General features: G+C 41.9%; 1 protein-coding gene across 1 annotated transcript in view; it reads left to right on the top strand.

Moving 5' to 3' along the window:
• The first annotated feature begins 3,844 nt into the window (after positions 1–3,844).
• The window catches only part of sptb (spectrin, beta, erythrocytic), a 75,283-nt gene continuing 59,486 nt past the window's right edge, over positions 3,845–19,641 (top strand). Inside the window, exon 1 of the mRNA XM_036150773.1 lies at positions 3,845–4,176. The gene's annotated coding sequence lies outside the window, so the exon portion shown is untranslated. The remainder of the gene's footprint in view (positions 4,177–19,641) is intronic.

The raw sequence follows: 19,641 nt of genomic DNA, 5'->3' as shown, positions 1-19,641 counted from the left end.
ACAAAATACAGATTTTGTATATTTGTATATGTATGCTTTAAACAATCTATTTGACCAAAGATGCATCAAATGTTTACGCTTAAACAGTTTTAACATCTTGCTTATGACTAGACCACTTCTGGCGCTTAAAATGACAACGTGTGCCTCGTGAAGTCCCTTTTAGAAACAGCTACAGTTTTAACGACATCCTACGATTAAACAGGATTTTAGCAAAAGAGTTGTATATATTCAAATTAATTACATATACAACGTGAATCTTATGCAATTTTTGTGTCTTATTTATTGTTTGATAACTTTACATACCTCGACACACGCATAACAATGCTTCCACGCGCGTGCACGTCAGAAAAACATAACCAAAGGGAACGGCTCCTTAAAGGTTCCCTCTGTAATGTGCAGTTTTACCGGCGAAGCATATTTTTCTCCATCATTTAACCGTCATTTTAGCAAAAAAAAAAAATATATATATAATTTCGGATGCTTGGCTGCAGTTCTTTGGCGAACAATTGGAAAGCACATGTATGCTTCGCGTCAGATAGCAGCGCTGGGTCGTAAACAGGCGAAAACCTCCTGGAGGCATGAAAGGAAATTATTTTGCCACTCAGGAGCTTTTTTTTTTTAAATGTAACGCGTGTATCTGGAAGAGCACTGAGCTGAGCAGCTCTCCGTAGGAAGCTGCAAATAAAATGTAATAAATTTAAAGACAGCGAAAAGCAGAGGCCTCAGAAACGGTGCTCTATCACTTTACTGTGTCATCTCTGCAAGAAGGGAGTTTTTCTTCATGTCCCCCTTGTTCCTCAAGTTTGTTCATTTAAATGTGCTTTTTTTTTCTATTGCCTTTTTTTTAATGAGCATAGCACAATGCTTCGTTTAGCAGCTGCCTGCAGACAGTACTTGTCGCACGTATGTTAACCTCCCGGATGAAAAGGTGACTCGGTTCAGCTCGTGCCGTCTTTTAAAGAAGCCGATCACAGGCCGGCGGCGCCTCCGTTGCAGCAGGGTCGCCCGTATCCGCTTATGAAGCCATATTGTTTGATTGAGGGTTCAGGAAGCTTTCCCGGCTCACAGTTTCGCAGCGACCAAAGAGGGACGAGTGAGGTGCAGGAACTCCCGAGAAGAGTTTGTTCTGAAATGTGTTTTTATCTGTATATATTTTCCCAGCATGTCATTCCTTTGTGAAAAGCTATTTATATTTTTTTGTACAGTTATGTTGCGTTAAATGTTATGCTTTTTGTCACTAATTATCTACTATTACCTGTTATCCTCAAAGTTTTTTTTATATCTCAAACAATAAATATTTGTTACATAAATATGCTTTGTGTCTATATTCAGAATCCTGAATTACTTGTTCTCATAATGTATTATGAAAAATATAGATTAACTATGTACTAAACAAAGTGGCCTTGATTTTAAGATAAGATAAGATAAGCTTTATTGATCTCACAATGGAGACATTCACTTGTCCCATCTGCTCAATAGTCAAAAGTCAGAAGAAGGTGCCAAAGTAGGTAAGTAGAATCAGTTAGATACAGTTATACAGCTATATTCAGTTCTATACACTTCTATGTATAAATAGGTTATTGCACATATGTTATTATACACTTTATACAGGATTATTGCACAGGATTATTGCACAGGTTATAGCACCTTGTATAAGTAGGTTATTGCACATATGTTATTATACATATGTTATTTACAGTTCCGATGACAAGTTTTAAAGAAGCCTAGTCGCTCCTGGCGACTGCTTCACGGGGCTTGGACTTCATGGGTCTGTTGGGGCCCCCGGGGGGGGGGGGGGGGGGGGGGGGGTCTTTGGCTCCTCACAACCACTATGGAGCATTTTTCTTGTGTATAAACCTTACATACAAATGCGCACTCTTACAAACACCTACAGGTGCTTCGATTCATGTACCTACAGATTCACTTCTATACAGAAAACCCCTATTATTATTATTATTATTATTATTATTATTATTATTATTATCTACAGCTGTCACTTTATACATTTTGTATTAAATAATACTGTATATTCTTCAGTGATGGTATCCTGTAATACTTTATCGGCTGGTTTTGCTGTTCTTTTTATGTCTCTCTTTGCAGGTGTAGAAGCAGACTTTAAAGATTTTTTCAAGAGGACATTTGTTTTTGTTTTTATATGGACAGCTACACATTTCAGTCAAGCTTGAATATAATTTTGGAGCGAAGTTTTTTTGTTGTTGTTTTCGTAAAACTCGCTGACAGTTTTTCTGATCTCCCAGATGTTTCTAGTTCATAGCGGGTCTATTTCCTGGACCGTTGCTGGACATTCTGACCCGTCTTCTTTGATCTGAGGTTGTCGATTTGGGTCAGATGGTTGAAACTTGGACAAAGTTGGGTTTAGCAGGATGAGGATCCCAGACACGTGTATTGGAACAGGCATTTTTTCCCATCTGTGGACTATGGTTAAAGATTTGATCCTTTACCCAATTTAAAGAAGCTTTTAAGTTGGTTTTCATGCTAAGCAACCAACCAATTAAAAGGCACGATCCATCACAGGAAACAAAGAGCGCTGTTAAATGGGTTGGTTTCCTGGTATGAACCCAACTTCTAAGTATAGTCCATATATCTTTAAACCCAGAGATGACACGACTGGTTCACTAACCATGGTGTTTTGTAATGTTCAGAGTTGCTTTTATGCCAAAAATATAAACCAAATATTGTAAATTTGGTTACATCAGACCATACCACTCACATGAAGGTTTTTGAAGATTTTGTTTGCTTTGGAAGAAAATAGTCATATCTCTCAACCCTATTGGTCCAGACATACGGAAAACACAGGCTGATTGTCGTCACATGGAGAACACTACAGAAAATCCTTTCCTTCAGTGTTGCCGTTGAATGTCCAGTTTTTGTGATGTCGCTTGTTTTCCCCCATATTTTCTGCAATTACTGGTGTCCACCTTAACCGTGCAAAGTGGTGGATATTTTGTTTTTGGACTTTTATCCTGAGTTGTACCTTTGTGCACTGAAATAATTTTGATCCTTTGTAATCTTCCTGAAAAACTGGCTTCCAAATGGTTGTTGATGAGCAGATCTCAGGAAAACGATCTAAGGGCTGCTTGACTTTATTTCGAGATAGCGCTTTTACAGTTGAGGGTGAGCGTGTAGTCAAAAAGATAAGTGAACGGATTTTAAAGTTGAATAATCCACAATATATTTCAAATTATATGTAAAGAAAAAAGTACATTTCTTAAAATTACCTGACAGTTTAGCAGGGCTTTGTGGACTTTTGAAAGCCACTGGATGTTTAAGCTTGTACGTTTAATTTTGCCCATGTGTAAATTAGAAAAAAAAAACCTGCAACAGTGAAAATAGTTGCAAACAGTTCTTGCTTTTTTAAAATTCACCGAACTTTGTTGTTCCTTGACCATTGCACTCTGAGAAAAGATCAATGGAAATAACCAGAGGCCCAAATTTATAGCCCAGCACTACTTTCTTGTTCTCCAATGTTTGAATTTTTGTTTTGTTTATTTTTGGATTAGCTACTCTCTGGGTTGATGATTTGTTAAATTTTAAAAGGCTGTTGCTTAAAAAGTTGGCATGAATTTTGACATGAATGCACCTGCAGCAGCATTGCTGCCTGTAACAGTTAATGAAACAGGCTCCTATTGTTCCGCACGTGGAACGCACTGGCAGCGGTGGAGGTGACACCTCTCTGAGGGTCTCTCTCTCTACAGGGGGGGCGGGTGGCTGGGTAGTGATGTGCGGGCGCGATAAGAGCCCGAGCTGGGCTGGGTTGGGCTGTGGTGGGAGGGGTGGTGAAGCGGGGGGTTACTGAGGGGATCAAAAGTGCCTCTGCCATTTAGAGTCGTCTGCTCTTGTCAGGAATGTCCGTCCCCTGCGCTCACAGATCATGTACTGGATGCGCCCACTTTATTTTTAACCCGGCAGGGTGGGCCAGTGGCTGGCTTTCAGAATGACCGCGGAGCGCTCCGTGCCTTCAACCCCTCTCGTCCCCCGTGCAGGACCGTACCCTCCTCCTCTTCCTCCTCTTCCTCCTCCTCCTCCTCGCGCCGTGGACACCTCCGCGCGCTCTGACCTGCAGCTCGCGCCGCTTCAATGGGATTAGAGTTGGTTTATTGGCAGGGAGAAGACTCTAGAAACACGACCGCACAGGACTACAATCACAACAATTAAGTAAGTAAATGTTAAAACAAACTTAATTCCCGTTTGTTAATTTAAATTACCAAATTTAGACATAAATGTAATCAAACTACCGCTTTCTGTGTGGTTGTTTTTCCTCTTAGCGCTGCCATAGTTGTGTGGCTATAAGTTTTAAATTGAACCACCTGTTGGCTGCCGTCATGTTTTTATACTGGTGGGTAGAAATTAATTTTCTTTAAGATTCAAAAAAGGCATTTCTTTTTGTTTGGGTGTGAAAGTCACACTGGTTTTGTTCTGGTCAATAAACAGCCGTGCTAATAACTATTCAGTTATAAGTTTGTTATCTGGTGCTGCGAAAAGGCCGCAGCCCAGTGATAAAAACAAGACGTCATTCACCATTAAAGAATGAAAAAAAAACAAGTTTACTTAGCGACAATTGCAATTATTCAGTATTAATTGTTGACTAAAGGATAACTTCTGCAACTTCAACGTCAACTATTGGGACAATTATTCAGTTGGCAATATCTAAATTAATTAACAACTTTATTCCTAATCAAAAGTGAAATAAACCTAGGAATTAACGGTTAGATGCAAGTTTTGCTCTAAGCTGAGGTGTAGTTTTCTTTTGTTGTTGTTTTTGTTTTACATTGGCTTTATTAAGTAGCTTAAAAAAACTTCACCAGATATACCAAATTAAAGTCACCTATAAGGCTTAATGGTAGTTTTGGGATTTATTTTAAAAAGAAATGTCATTTGTTAATTTATATGTTAAATTAATCTGTTAGAGAAATGTCAATTAGAGGGCAAACCCTGTCCTGTGTCTCTGTGCTTTTAGAAATCAACTAAAACAAAACCAGGGGAAAACTTAGGCCACTGCAAAGGGAAAAGAGGCCACACATGATCACTTTAAGTCAATAACTATTCTTGTCTGTTCACACATCTCAAGAAATGTATAAACCTTTCTAGTCCTCCCACACCCTGTAGATCCTTATGCAGCCATCTCTTGGTGTTTTGCAACTATTTGCCCTTTTTCTTATGTTTCTGTGTATTTATTCCTGGGAATCCCTAAGAAGTGGCCTATAAGGTCACAGGAATCTGAAAAACTCAGTGAAGAACAGGTGCCATTAGTATGCACCGGGGACTCCACCACTAATGCTTACAGATCTTGGAGAGCCTTCCTTTACCCCCTTTTTAAATGTTTCTTTCTCCTCCAAATAAGCCTCCGGTTATGCATTTTTCACTCTTTATAAAGGAACGCTTTATTCGATTTAAAAAGAAATAAGAGGTTCCCTGCTTTAAAAAAAAAAGAAAGAAAAGAAAAGAAAAAAAAAAAAGAAACTCCTTCTTACTGCCCTAAAAGGACACGTGTGAGTGTGTTGCTCCGTCTGGGCTAGAGGAGCCTGTAGTGTAAACACTCTCCAGAAATAATTTACCATTGATTTCATTTACCCTTCTCTGCGATGGCTCCAGCTCTCTCTCTCTCTCTCTCTCTCGCCACTGTACAATGCAGTACCGACCTCTGCTAAAAGAGTATTGTTTAATTACTTATTCACATAATCAGAGTACAGCTAGGATTCATCCTAATGGCCTCTGAATATTGTAGTTTGTGGGCTTAGGCTTGCCTTTGTGGGTTTCATGAGCAGCAAAGTGACCCAGCTCACTTTGTGTTTAACATTCACTCTCAGCTGGACCACAGGCCTCATTCTTACCAGCAGACAGACCCCCCCCCCCCCCCCCCCACTACAGTTTCTCAGACACATGGCTTGCTTTGGCCACACCCATACATTACTCTCTTTATTTAATCTTGGTCCAGCTCTGTCCTCTTCATATTAATGCGCTTTTCTTTTCCGCCAGCAGTCCAATGTGTTTTTCTGCTCGGTGTGCAGTTCAGGCATCTGTGTAAAGCTGAAAAAAAGTGTTATTTCTTTTTTTTTTGGTCTTTTTTTCAAAGCGCAGGTTCAGATCAGGTGCCGCTTCGCTGTTTGCATCAAGGCTATTTTTAAAAGTAAGGACAGAAATAGATGCGGTTACAGTAAATGCCAGCGAGGCTTGCGTGGGTAAACCTAACGCAAGGTTTGTTGTTGTCGTCATGCGGTTTGCATAAAAACCCAAGTATATCTTCATATTGCAATGCTCCAGTAAAAAAGCAACAAGGAACACTTCATGGCCAGGCAGCTCTTGGGCATCCGCAAGATTTCCAGTTGGCATTTTCATCTCCTCTCTTGACATTTTTTTTTCGACTTCTGACAAATTATCCAGGGCCTTCTGACTCGAACACTGGGCAGCCATTAATTTTTGCATGTGCACATTTTTGCGTTGTTGCTTTTACTAGTGAAGGCTAAGAATAGCTTCAGAAAAAGACTTCTATGTCAGCTGCGTCACACTTATGCAAAAATAACTATTAAATTAGTTTATTCGTTGTGACACTTGTGCTTTAATGATGCAAAACCCAGAGAAATTAAAGAAATTCTTAGGTTTGGAATAACATGAAATAATCATTATTACCACATAAACCCCGTTTTCCTGAACAACCCCAAATCATAATCAACCTCTCAGCTTTATGTGCCATTAGGAATATTTATTTATACCTTCTTATTTTGAGAAATTGAATATGTTTTATGTATTTGCTACATTGTCAAAACTGCTGTTTGTTTGATTCTGCACACAAGTTAGGTTTTTAACCCTTAGAAAAAGGGGTTCAGACGACTTCTGGTGAGGTTTGTGTTGCGCACAAACGCATTCAAGACACATTCAGGAGCAACGTTAACACTTTGAAGAGGTCTTAATGAATCATCGCTGTTTCCACATGATGAATAGCGAGAGAAACACAGCTTGTTCTGGCGCCGTTACCCAAACTGAGAACATTTAAGACAAATATTTGCTTCTTTTTGCAGAAAAGAGTCTGAAAGGGAGGAGCTTGGTGGCCGCTGTGTCTTAGTGGAGGTGTGTGTCTGTATGTATGTCTGTCTTAGTTGGGATTTTTAAAATGATGCTTGCCTCTCCCCTTGCTTGAAGCTTGACCTTAGTGCATTCCTCTTTGCTTTAAATGTAAACTATAAATTGCAGATTAGTGCGCTATCCATTTTAACTGCCCCTAGTTTCTAATGCATGCATGGAGATCAAGTTTTGTAGCAAAGCAAAGGAATTGCAGCTTCATGCACAAACTAGCTGATGTTTTTTAAAAGTCGGGATTTTATGAACTTGGAATAACAACTTTGTAATGGGGTCAATGGGCATTGTTTCTGTTATATAGCTTTTATGAAAAAGGAAAATATAGGAATCACAGCAAAAATAAACAGATGTAAGAAAGGCTGACCAGTTTGAAAACAGTAGGCGATGACATAATCAATGTGCTAACATATTATCTATATAATATGAAAGGCTTTATGTGATAGAAAGATTAGTAAATGAATGAAAAGTAGTCCCAGGGACGATGAGCTATGGACATGAGGTAATAAAGTTTTAACGCTGTGAAATTAAGCTAAAACTGTTTCTTGGTAAGGGTGAACTAGTTCTGGGTTACTAGAAATGTAACCCAGAACCCCTTACAATATTTTGGTAAACAAAATAAGCAGGTATATATAAAGGATGGATGAATGCTTTTATTTTCAGTTTATTTCTTCAGAATAAATAAAATCTAAATGTTGAAAATACATTTAAATTAGAAACCTTTGAATTTTGAATAATGTCATACTCTGTACATAACACTGTCTACACTGACTTCATTTGAAGTTTTGGGGTAAATGTTAAACATAGCTCGCACTAGCTGGCTCTAACCACTCTGCAGGTAAGAGGCAAAGGTTTTCAAACAAACACAAACTCATTTTCTGTGGTGAACCAAAAGTCTTTGGCATAAACCACCAACATCAACATTGTTCTACGGCCTAGTTTTACCGTGCAGCAACATAGATATTCTTCCAGACTCGTGTCCAACCCAGCAATGTTTGGTTAAAGCTAGCATCCTAACAGCTTAAACCCAGCGTTTGGTTTCAAAGAAAAGAACTCAGCTGTGTTTAGTGTGTGGCGGATGATTAGGAAATGTGTATAAAAGACATTTAAAAAAAAAGAGAAATCTTCTGATATCATTTCTATAATAATATGGTGAAAATAAACGAGCACAGCACAGCTGCGATGTGATGACTTAGCTGGCATTTCAGGGCTTACTAAGGACCATAATATCCAGATGCTGGTGCTATGCTGTTATCCTACTCAGCATCTTGGATGGAGTTTTTCCTGTTTTCCTGCTGACAGGATAACCTATTGTTAGCGAGCACGTGTGTTTGTCCTCAAGGACTCTAAGAGGAGAGCTCACACTAGACTAGCCTCAGTTAACTCCTGGCCTTTTTAATTTCTCCATACACCTCCAAACGGAGCTACGTGAGGCATCTCCTCGTAGACACCGGCCACGCACACTTAATTTGCTGCTAGTAGTGTTTACCAGCTAAGTAGAGTCAGACAAGATTAGAGAGGAATATGTTTGTGCACGGCTGACAGGTTGTGGATGGGAGTCTGAGCGGCGTGTAAAGAGGTTTTTACGCCGCAGTTCTGGCGAGGTAATGTGTGCGACGGTGATAAGGATACCCCCCCGGTGGTGGGTGGTGCGTCCCCGCGCTGATAGCAGGCCTCTGCAGAGGACTGATACCGAGCAGAAGGAGGGAGACCTGTGGAATGGCATCACCGTAGACGACCGAGGGCCTCTTCTCTGAATATACTCAACAAACATCCACCTAGGCCGAATGGGAACTTCAGAAAAAGTGACGCTGGTATTTTGGATAATTATTGTAAAAACACACCCGCGTCTATATCATTTCACATGAATGTAACGCATCAGTGACAATAAGCCAGTTATAAGACAGTAATTACTCTGCTGCAGGTCTGGGGTCGTTGCTCAGCTCTGTTCCAGCCCCAAAGAGGCGAACCCTGACCGTTTTCACTGCCCCCTTCTGAAGAAAAGCATCCCCACAGCATGACACTGCCATCGCCTTGTTTCTCTCTGGGGATGAAATGTTCAGGGTGACGTTTGCTGCTGACTTGTCTCAGCAGTTTTCTCTTCCTGCAGATCTCAAAGCTTAGATATAGATTCCTAACTCAGCCCTGACTCACATCTTTGTCCCTGACCTTGGTTGCTGTGTTCCTTGTTCTTAATGTCGCTGTTTGTTGACTAATGTTTTCTGACAAAACGTCCGAGGCCTTCGTAGAGCAGCTGTATTTATGCTGAGATCCAGTTACACAGGACGACTTGATTTACTGACGAGGTGACTTCTGAAGGCATTCAGTCACATTACGCTTTATTAATGGGTAACGGATCAAAGAGCGCTCAGAGGTTTAGGGGCATTAAAATCTTCTCCGAGACGCTTGAATTAGAGAACCTTCAAAATAATCCTCATATAAGGGCTTTTTATTTACAGATTGAAAATAACTAAAATCAACTTTAGTGATGAAGAAATAAAATATCCTGAGAGTTAAATCATGGCAATAATGAAGTCAAATTTATTTTCCACTGTTATAAATGCGGTTACGTGAAAGCCTTTTTGATAAAATGAATGTCATTCAAGTTCTCTGAAATACACGGGTCCCCTGCTCTTTTTCTGTAAGGTAGCGAGATATTTTGCATGCTTTGTTTAAAACTGCACTGCACATAACGACTCTCCCACCCTACTTCACTTTCCTGACAAAACCCCACGAACGGAAACAAAGACGTGTGCATTTCGAACTACGTGAGCGGCATCGTTTTGAAAAGAAGGCGGTTTCATCAGGCCCGGCTCCTCCGAGGGGTTGTCCTACCCCCCCGTGCTGCATGATAAGAGAGTTATGCTGCGCACAGATAGAGCTATCTGAGTGGCTACCCTTCAACCCGCCATTCCACGCAAAGAATACACAGACACCATCTGGGCCGTCACCATCGGGACACAAAATGGAGCTGGTGGAGGGAGAAAAGCACAAGAGATGGTGGCCCGTGTTTTAAGGGCTGCCTTCCATGTTATTTCTGTACAAAAAAATGCTTTTACGTCTTCAAGCGTGTTTCCATAAACGGCCTGGAATTAGAATCTAGGGACAGGCAGCGATGCAGGGCCTTCCAGATGATATTATCTTGCAGATATTTCACTGAAATGCGCAACCCAAAACAACGTGAAGTGTAGCTAAAATGCAGCAAATATAATAAACTGGATGCTCAGATGGAGAAAAGTGTCCCTAAAGCTGCGTCTGTTGGTTTTCTCCCTTAGTGATTGGTTTGCAGATCAGGTTTCAGAAACTGAGGGTTCTTTTAATCAGTCATTTTGGAAAATATTCATTAGTGTTCTCACGTTAAAGATGATATTTATTAAACCATCCATTTGTTTTTTCAGGGTGGGATGACTATAAAAGATGCAAGTTCACAAGTTTTTTCTGATTGGGGCGTTTCGCTACTTCATGCAGGATCAAAATTATACATATAGACTCAGATATACTATATATATATATTATATGATATATATATATATATATATATATATATATATATATATATATATATATATATATATATATATATATATATATATATAGATAGATAGATAGATAGATAGATACACAGATATACAGATATATATATATATATAGATATACAGCCCCCACTGACTTTATTTGGATAAATCGCCTTTAGCAAGTTGCAGAGAAACCACATACCTTTGCTTTTGAATAAAGTCCTGTTGTAATTCTGAGGGGATACTTGAGCGTCAGCGTTCATTGAAACTAGTTGGTTTCCTGGAATGGACGCGGCTTTAAAAGCGTAATCCTTATATTTTCAGTAGAGTTTAGGTTGAGTCATCCCAAGCTTAATGGCAGCCAGCTTTATCCAGTGTGAAACCAGTTCTGATGTGTGTTTGGGACTTTGTCCTGTTGGAACACCTAGTTAAACAGGTTCAATTCATGAAGTTAGACGACAAGTTGACATCTTCAGGCTTGACAGAAATTTGCAGCTTTCCACGTCGACAAGGCAGAATTGTCCTGGAGAAATGGTCATGTTCGGATGAGATAATAACTGAGCTCTTTGAGAAAAAACGATGAGAAGATGAGACTTTCAAACTAAAATGCACTGCACCAGGTGTGAGGCACGGAGTCAGTAGTATCATACTATGAGGGTTGAAGTGCTGACAGTGGTTCTGGTGCATTGCACAACATCGGGTAATAATGAAGATGGAGAACTTCTAAATACATTAAGGCCACATCAGCCACTGTTTGTAATTTTGAAATAATTGGAGTTTTAACAGAACAGCGATCCCAAACACAACAAGTCCTGTTTTGAAACGGATAAAGCAGAATAAGACACATTTTTGAATGCAGGCATTAAAGACTATTAAAACAGTTTTTGATGAGCTGGATCTGTGCCAGGAAAGCGAGCAGCTTAAACGAGCGCCACCAATTCTGCCAAGAACCCAGAACAGTTATTTCTAGCTTGTTGTCAAAGATTTGATTTTCAGAAATGAACCCCCTTGAACAAAATAACGCATCATTAAAAGCCCAAAGTTAATCATATTCATGCCGACAAGGACTCCATGAAAACCTGACAGGCATATTAGGGAAGCATTTTTGGAGCAGAATTCCCTGCAGGAAACCTGGGAATGTTCTCCTTCAAATCTGTAAATCCAACTTTTTCTAGCGATGTAATCAGTCAGGCCACATGCTGCACCATGTACCAGTCAGTTCTAACTATGGATCTGTTTTTTTTAATCTTAATCTGTTTCAGACTTTCTCCACATCTATCTCCCCTCCCATCCGTTCGCCTGCCTCTTCACCCGGAGCGACTGAGGACGCCCGACCGACCCGCCCGCCACGCTGGCCGCCGCCATGACTTCCACCACGGATTTTGACAACGTCGAGATCACGCAGCAGTACAGCCGCATCAACACCCGCTTCGACCTCTCCGACGAGGAGCTCGACAATGACAACAGCTCTGCCCGGCTGTTTGAGCGCTCGCGCATCAAGGCCCTCGCAGGTGAGCGCCTGCATAGTAAACAGGCTGTGTCCTCCGTGACAGATTCTTGAGATGAAAATCTATTTAACGGCGTGGAAAGGGCACAGAGGGTGAGCTATAATGAGAGAGCGACTGTGTAACTTTCACAGGGTTGAATGGGTTTGAATTAAAAAAAAAAAAAACCACACCTCCACTTGGATAAATAACTTCAAAACCCCTCTGTCTCACCTGAGTGAAGTTGGCCCCCCCCACCCTCTTCAAATCAGACAAAATTGGTGCCAAACGTTTGTGCTACGTTTGTGCTGGTCTGTGCAGCAAAATTTTTCGTTTGTGCCGCTATCATTTTAAAGATACAGTATAAACAAATGTTTTTAGAGGTCATCAAAGGTCAACCAGCCCCCCCACCTTCTTCAAATCAGACGAAATTGGTGTCAATCAACTCGACTCCGTTTGTGCTGCTTTGGTTTTGAAGATATTAATGAAAAGGTAAAGGTCAAAAGGTCAACCAGCCCCCCCCCCTACACACACACACACACACACACACACACACACACACCTTCATCAAATCAAAATTGGTGTCAAACGTTTGTGCTGGATTGTGCAGCAAAAGTTTTCATTTGTTGATTGACACCAATTTCATTTGATTTGAAGAAGGTTGGGGGGCTGGTTGACCTTTGATTACCTCTAAAAACATTTGTTTATATCTTTAAAATGATAGCGGCACAAACGAAAATTTTTGCTGCACAAACCAGCACAAACGTAGCACAAACGTTTGGCAGCGATTTTGTCTGATTTAAAGAGGGTGGGGGGGGCCAACTTCACTCAGGTCTCTACCGCTGATGTTTAAAGCTTCACATCCACACAGGTTGTTTGAAAAGTGGCGTTTGCGTGTGGATTTCTGTTGTGGCATCCCAGCAAAGCCCTGACACAGATCCATGCCCTCCACGGGTAACCGGGATCACTTGCACATTCCCAGAATGTCCGCAGTCTGACCGATCTGGACAGCTGCCCTGCCCGTCTGCCTCCCATCGCATGAATCTCTCGCATTTGCGGCTAAGCTAGTAGGCCGTGGCCCACCTGTGGGTCAGCTGTTTTTGGGATTTTAAAATAGCCGCGTTTCTGCCGTGGAACGACTTGTGATAGGAAAAGTCGGCGTTTCAGGTCAAGCTGTTTTCACGTTTGCGACGCTGCAGATGCAGCTCTGAAGAGAAGCGGGTGCGTGTTGGGTTCCTGCGATCTCTGAAAGAGGCACAAGATGGATGGAGAATTTGTTGCTTTGCTTTGAAATTGACATTGTAAATAAAACTATTAATAATTCATACAGTTTTCCAAAGCCAATGTAGCAAGACCGCAGTGTTCTCTGGAGTGAACTTTGTTCTCCATCCAACACCTTAAAGCCTTTTATTTACTCATAAATAAGCTCTTGCTTCTGGTTTCCGCCGACCTCTAAAGCAAACACCACTCAGCAGATGCAGAATAGTACATTCACAACCTCAGCTAGTCCCTTTTAATACTGAGAAGCTTGTGTGCTTTGAGTTTCCTTAGTTTTATTCTTGAAAGCAGACATCTGCATGGGCCAAGAGTGAGGCTGTGAGATATTTATATTAGTTAAAGCTAAAACAGCAAATTGGTGTGTGATTCCTGCCGTCCTGCAGCTATCAATACTATCATTTATCCACTACCTTAGGCAACAATAACATCTAAATACAGTCTCTCACATCCTCATACAGTCATTTTGGCCCAATTCTTTTCAGTTCATTTAGGGTTGCAAGAATGTGTACCCAGCTTTTCTCCAGCAGTGTTTCAATCAGGTTGAGGTCTAGGCTTTGTCTCTGATTCCTGTCTGTTTAGCCCCCATATTATAAATGTTGCTGTCATTTGGATCGGTGTCCTGTTGGTGAGCTAGTTTTGACCAAATTCAGCTTTCTGACAGATCGCCAAATCATCGCGCTTCCACCACCATACTTGAAAGTTGCTATAAAGGTGGGTTTTGCTAAACATGGCGCTGTGCATTATGGCCATATGCCCCTACTTTATTCATTTATTTTTTATATATTTTTTGCACTAGTGGGCTTTATTTGACAGCAACTTGATGGGAAATGGGGTTGAGGGCCGGGAGTCAAACCCAGGGTAGCCTTGCCGTGCTCACTGCCACCGCGGCCCATCTCTGCTTTATGCCATGTGTTTAAAGGACATTGCTTAAAAAGACCTCATTCAGATCCAACTTTTTCCCTAATAGCATTTTAATCAACTTTGAGATTTAAAATGCTGGGAGCCCTGTAGAGCTGGACTTTTTGCTCTTAGGTTATTTTGCCATTTTTTTAGCATCTCACAGTGTGATCTCTGGGTGAATTTCCCAGGATGTCCACAGCTGGATAGATCAGCAACTTTTTCAAACGTCTTCCTCTTTGGTCTTCCAGCTTTATTGGTGTTGAATAGTTGAACTTCACATTTTTATGGAATAACCTTATAATTTTTCCCAGATTAATGGGGAGAAACATTAGCTTCTCTCTGAGGTCATTACTGATATCTTTCTTCTTTGGCATTGTGTTGATTCCCACATAGATGCTCCAACACAGCAAGCTACTGAAACTCCTGCTTTTCTAGAGATGGCCTCACTCTCAGTTAATGATGGGCTTCATCTGTTAATGTCTTGAGCTACATGCCTTCTTAAACCCCAGGGTGCATAATGTGCATAGCTGTGCTCATGACTTTATGGAGAGCTGTGGGATCCTGTATACTCCCTGTGAGCCTTAATAGCAAGGTAATAACACTTTTTGGACCGTAATGAGCTGGTTTAGATCTGCATTCCTATAACCAGCCCTATGAGATGTTATAGTGGCAAGCTGTCCATGTAAGAATCAAGAGCGCATTACTGTCCCTTCACTCCTATTAGTTTTTAAATGAGTTGCTGAAAATTAACTGTTTTGTACAGTAGATTGTCTCTAATTGGCAATCAGCTGGTCAAATACTGAAATATCTAAGTTCCTAAAATGCATCTAAACTTTATTAACTACCATCGGGCACTTTGATGCACTTTTTTGAGGTCAGTAAAAACCTGATTTTGATGCAGTATAATTTTGTAATTCCTTCATTTTCTGGTGGACACAAAACCACCTCTGTCACAGAACCTGGAGCACATTTTCTCTTTTATTTGCTATAGTCCTTGAATAAAAAAAAAATGCACCTGGTCAAAACTGCATTTGGCAGGTCAGACCTGAAAGAAAGCTGGAAAAGCCTGATCTTTGCAGCCTCTCTGTTAATACACCAGCTTGGATATAGAAAGGATCAGCACTGAGAAGCACCTGCCATGAGATCTGATTGGGCCCTGTTTTCAGCACTTAACGTTATCTGCTGCTGTCTGGGAGTCCAGAACGGTTTTCATCCCATCCAGGACTTTTATCGGCGCTGTTCTCGCTACATTTCTTGCTGTCTCTTCCTGTCTCTTTAAGTAATGAAGGCTTCAGGTTTGAGTGTCAGTCGGTGATATTGCGTTAGAGTGCTGCTGCTGCACTGATGCTTCTGTAATGCAATCAGTGTTTCCTGTCAGGGAGTGAAAGAGAAGGGGGGGGGTGTAAGCGATGGGAGAGGTTCTGAATAGCACCTAGGTCTGGTGGACAGCTTGTGAACTCAAACACATCCTCTCAGCTTGCTTTCAAAACACATAAAGAATGTATCGCAGATCCATCGTCTCACAGGAGTTTAAAAGTCTGTTCTCTCTTGCCTTTACTCTCATATGCGTGCTTTTGTCTCATGTTTGGATCGTTGGCACAAGAACTCAGGACCGGTGCCAGTCGTGTACTTCATGTTCAGTATTGGTGCAACTGAGTGGGAGTCGGCAGGAACGCGTGTATGCGTTGAAACATACTGTATGCATGGATGGGGCTGGGTAAAAAAAAAAATCACCCTGAACCAAAACAGAAGGCTGCCCGAGCGCTCGTGCCGCCTGGAAGTGGAGGCAGAGCTTCATCACTGTAACACTGAGGAGAGAGGGAGGAAGAAAGACGGAGAGGAGGGAGGGAGGGAGGGAGGGAGGGAGCGGGAGTTAATGCAAAAGGGATCTGGAAAAGAGGACAGAGAGCCAGAAGAAAGAGAGAGAAGAGGTGTGCCAAGCTGCTCGGCTGGCTCCAGTGGAGGTTTTGTTGCCGTTGTAATTGATTTGGGGTGGGGGGGTCGAGATGAGCAGCCCGTGCCTGCTGCGCACTGCCCCCATAAGCCAACCCCGGCTCCGAGAGGTCAAGATCAGTCTAAAGGCCAGCAGCAGGGATGCTGGAGCCGTCCGGAGCAGCAAGGAAGCTGCGAGCCGACCCTTCACTCCGGCAGAGAAGGAGGCCCAAGTCCGGGTCGGAGTGAGCGGCAGCCGGAGCCGGAGCACCCCGCCGGTCCATCGCGCCCTCAGACCCGAGAGCAGGAAGGCAACGAGCAAGCAGCAGGTACCGGAGCATCACCCCGAGAGGAATGGCACCGTCCTGCACATCCCAATTACCTCAGCGCCCACGGGGCTCTCCCTCTTTTCCTCATCCTCGTCCTCATCCTCGTCCTGCACCCCCCGCCGTCCGCGGCCCTCTCAAACCCACCCGGACCTGGCCCCCATCATCTCTTCGTCCTCCTCTTCGTCTTCGGCCAGGAGCATGAAGCGGGCGCGCTGGCTGAGTTACAGCACCTCCAACATCTGCTTCAACTCCATCCTGGACGGGCGCTTCAGGCAGCTGCAAGGTAAACCGGCTGCTGACCACGGGGCCATGCGTGTGCGTGCGCTGGGAGAGTTGGTCCCTCATCTCCTGCCTCACAGATGACACTTCTTAGATCATGCCCCTCCCTTTTCCATCACATGTTTATGTTCATGTCCGGGCACCGAGGCGAGGCTGACGTGTGAGGCTAGTTTGTCATTAGAACTTGTGTAAACATCTACAGTGGAGTATATCTAGTGCTAATTTATTTATCTTATGGAAGCTGTGGCTCTGTTCTAGTTATTCACCATCTTGGCTTTGAATCATTTAAATATCTCCTCAAGTTAACAACCATTTGTCTTTTGTTACAAGACGCAACCCTCCGTATGGCCTTTGCCTTTCACACACTGCTCCGGAACAACTAAGCGTTGTGTTTTGTCTCTTTTCAAAGAACGGAAAAGCACAAAAGATCAATTTCTCTACTGGTTTAACTCCTTCCTGCCTTCATTGTTACAGTTTTAAGAGAGAAGCCTCCCATCACAGTGGATTTTTTTTATTTTTTTATCTGAGCTTGCACTATGCTGTCCAACTCCCTGATGACGGGAATGCATTAGTGAGAGGAAGAAAATGGAGGAGACGATGCAGGAACGGAGGGAAGGGCTTTCCTTTTCCCCCCCTCCTGCCTCTGCTACATTTCAAATATCGACTGATCCTGGAGGCTGCAGAGGCAACTGATACGCGAAGCTGCAAACTTCTGAAGCTTTTTCTAAATCGGAGACGTGTCGTGAGTTGGGCCAAGCACACCAGTTTACCAGCCGTGTGTCAGGGCATCTATCTTCCAGGAGTTTTTTAGCAGCTGTTTGGAAGATATTGACTAGATCGCAACAGAATGAAGTTGGGAAAGACAACTAATAAAACATCTATTTAATAGATAAAGAGGCAGAAAACATCTTTTTACATTTATTGACTGGAAGCATTTCTCTGTCTTCTGAGAAGTTTTACATCCCTACTGATGGGAAGGCTTAGGGTTCTGCCTGAGAAAAAGCATTTGTTTTTGTGCTTAGCAAAAGTATTCACACCCCATATAACTTATTTCTAAAACATTTTGTTCATGTTACAAGCAAGAATGTCAATTGATTTTTACTGGGATCTTATTTAATAGACCAACATTATTGTGAAAAAAATACATGGCTTACATAGCATTGAGAAAATGAAAACTATATCCATTTTTATTTTCAAAGATAGCTCACAGCTGTCATATCTGATGGAGAGCATGTGTGAATGTCAATTTATGTCTTACCACGGATTTTCATTTGCTTTTAGCTTTGGACTTTGACTAGGCCATTCTAGTCTATTCTAGTATTCTGTGCCTTGATCCAAACCATACCAATGTAGTTCAGTCTCAACTCTTTTGCAGCTTCTAACAGGTTTTCTCTAAGGATTTTCCTAAGCTGACCAGCTGAGGAAATGCATCTCCACTGCATGATATATCCACCGCTAGGTTCCCCATACTCTCAGGCTGATGTTTAGCGTTAGTTTTTTACCACAAAATATAATTGCATTCAGGCCAGAAAGTTAAATTTAGGTCTCTTCTAAACAAAAGATCTTCCTCATGTTTGCTGCGTCCGCTATAGGACGTGTAAACAAACTATAAACAGTGCCTTGAATGGCTTTTAACAGCGGGCTTCCTCTTGACATTCTTCCATCAAGGCTAGACTTCAGGACAGATAGTTTTCACATTGACTGATTCAACCTTCAGTGCTGTGGAGATCCTCCACACCTGTCTGCTGTGTTTCTTACCGTTCATGATGCTGTTAGTTCATTAATGTTCACCAGAAAACCTCCCAGGCCTTCACTGAACAGCCGGATTTATATTCAGACGTTGCACTGGATTTCATTTGGAATATCATATTAAAGGAGGCTTATTACAAATGCACGGCACACTTCTCATATTATCATTTGTAAAGAATGTCTAAAAAGTTGTCGGTTTTCTGCCCGTTTTGAATTTTTGCTACTTGGTGTTGACCTTTCATTTAAAAACACAACAAAATAAAAATAAGTTTATTGCTGTTACATCAGTCATGTAAAAAAAGAGTTATAGGGGTGTGAATACTTTTGCACATCACTGCAATTTGCTCCAGAAGTTTGCCAGGTTGTGCTTTTCGCATGCCTCTTTTGCATCCTAGCTTTAATTCTCCTAATGCTCTGTCAGACATAAATAAAACTGTGTACGCATCAAACGGCCATTAATCTGATGTTCAGCAGCTTCGCACGGTTCCTTTAAAGGAGCAGACAGTTTATTTGCTTCCAGAACATGTCTGGCCAGAGCATGCAAGGGGGAAATAAAGCAAGGAGAGGCCGGGTCTCATTGTCATGCCTCACTCAGGTCTACCTGTCCTAGTGTCATGGTGTCATGGCTGCTGGACAGGTGCCTCTGGCTGTGCCATGACAGGGCTATGTAATATGGTGCTGTGGGACTACTGGGCCACATCCAGTATGAACCGGCTGTAAGGGGGAAGAAAACATATCAAGGCGTGTACAGGGAAAATCCATCAACATGAATAAGTCATGGGGCTTTCACTGGAGTCAAAGAGTGGTTGAGAGATTACTCAAGTAAGTAAAAGCATGTGAAACAGAGGAATCTTTAGTAAGACTTGTACTAATATAAAGAATGGGGGAAAAAAAGCAGGGGAAGTTGGTGCACACAAGTAAAAAGATGCATGTCCATCTCATTTTGTGTGGATAAAAAAACTGCAAAAGCACAATAAACATGTAGGATGACGGCTCCTCTCCAATAGTATCATTAATTCATGTTGAAAAAACACATGATAATGGCAGCTTATTTCTTGTCTAAATCAGAAACAGCAAAACATT

The sequence above is a fragment of the Fundulus heteroclitus genome, chromosome 19 (assembly GCF_011125445.2).
Source record: "Fundulus heteroclitus isolate FHET01 chromosome 19, MU-UCD_Fhet_4.1, whole genome shotgun sequence".
In the NCBI taxonomy this organism is placed as follows: Eukaryota; Metazoa; Chordata; class Actinopteri; order Cyprinodontiformes; family Fundulidae; genus Fundulus; species Fundulus heteroclitus.
This window is presented reverse-complemented; position numbering and strand designations above follow the sequence as displayed.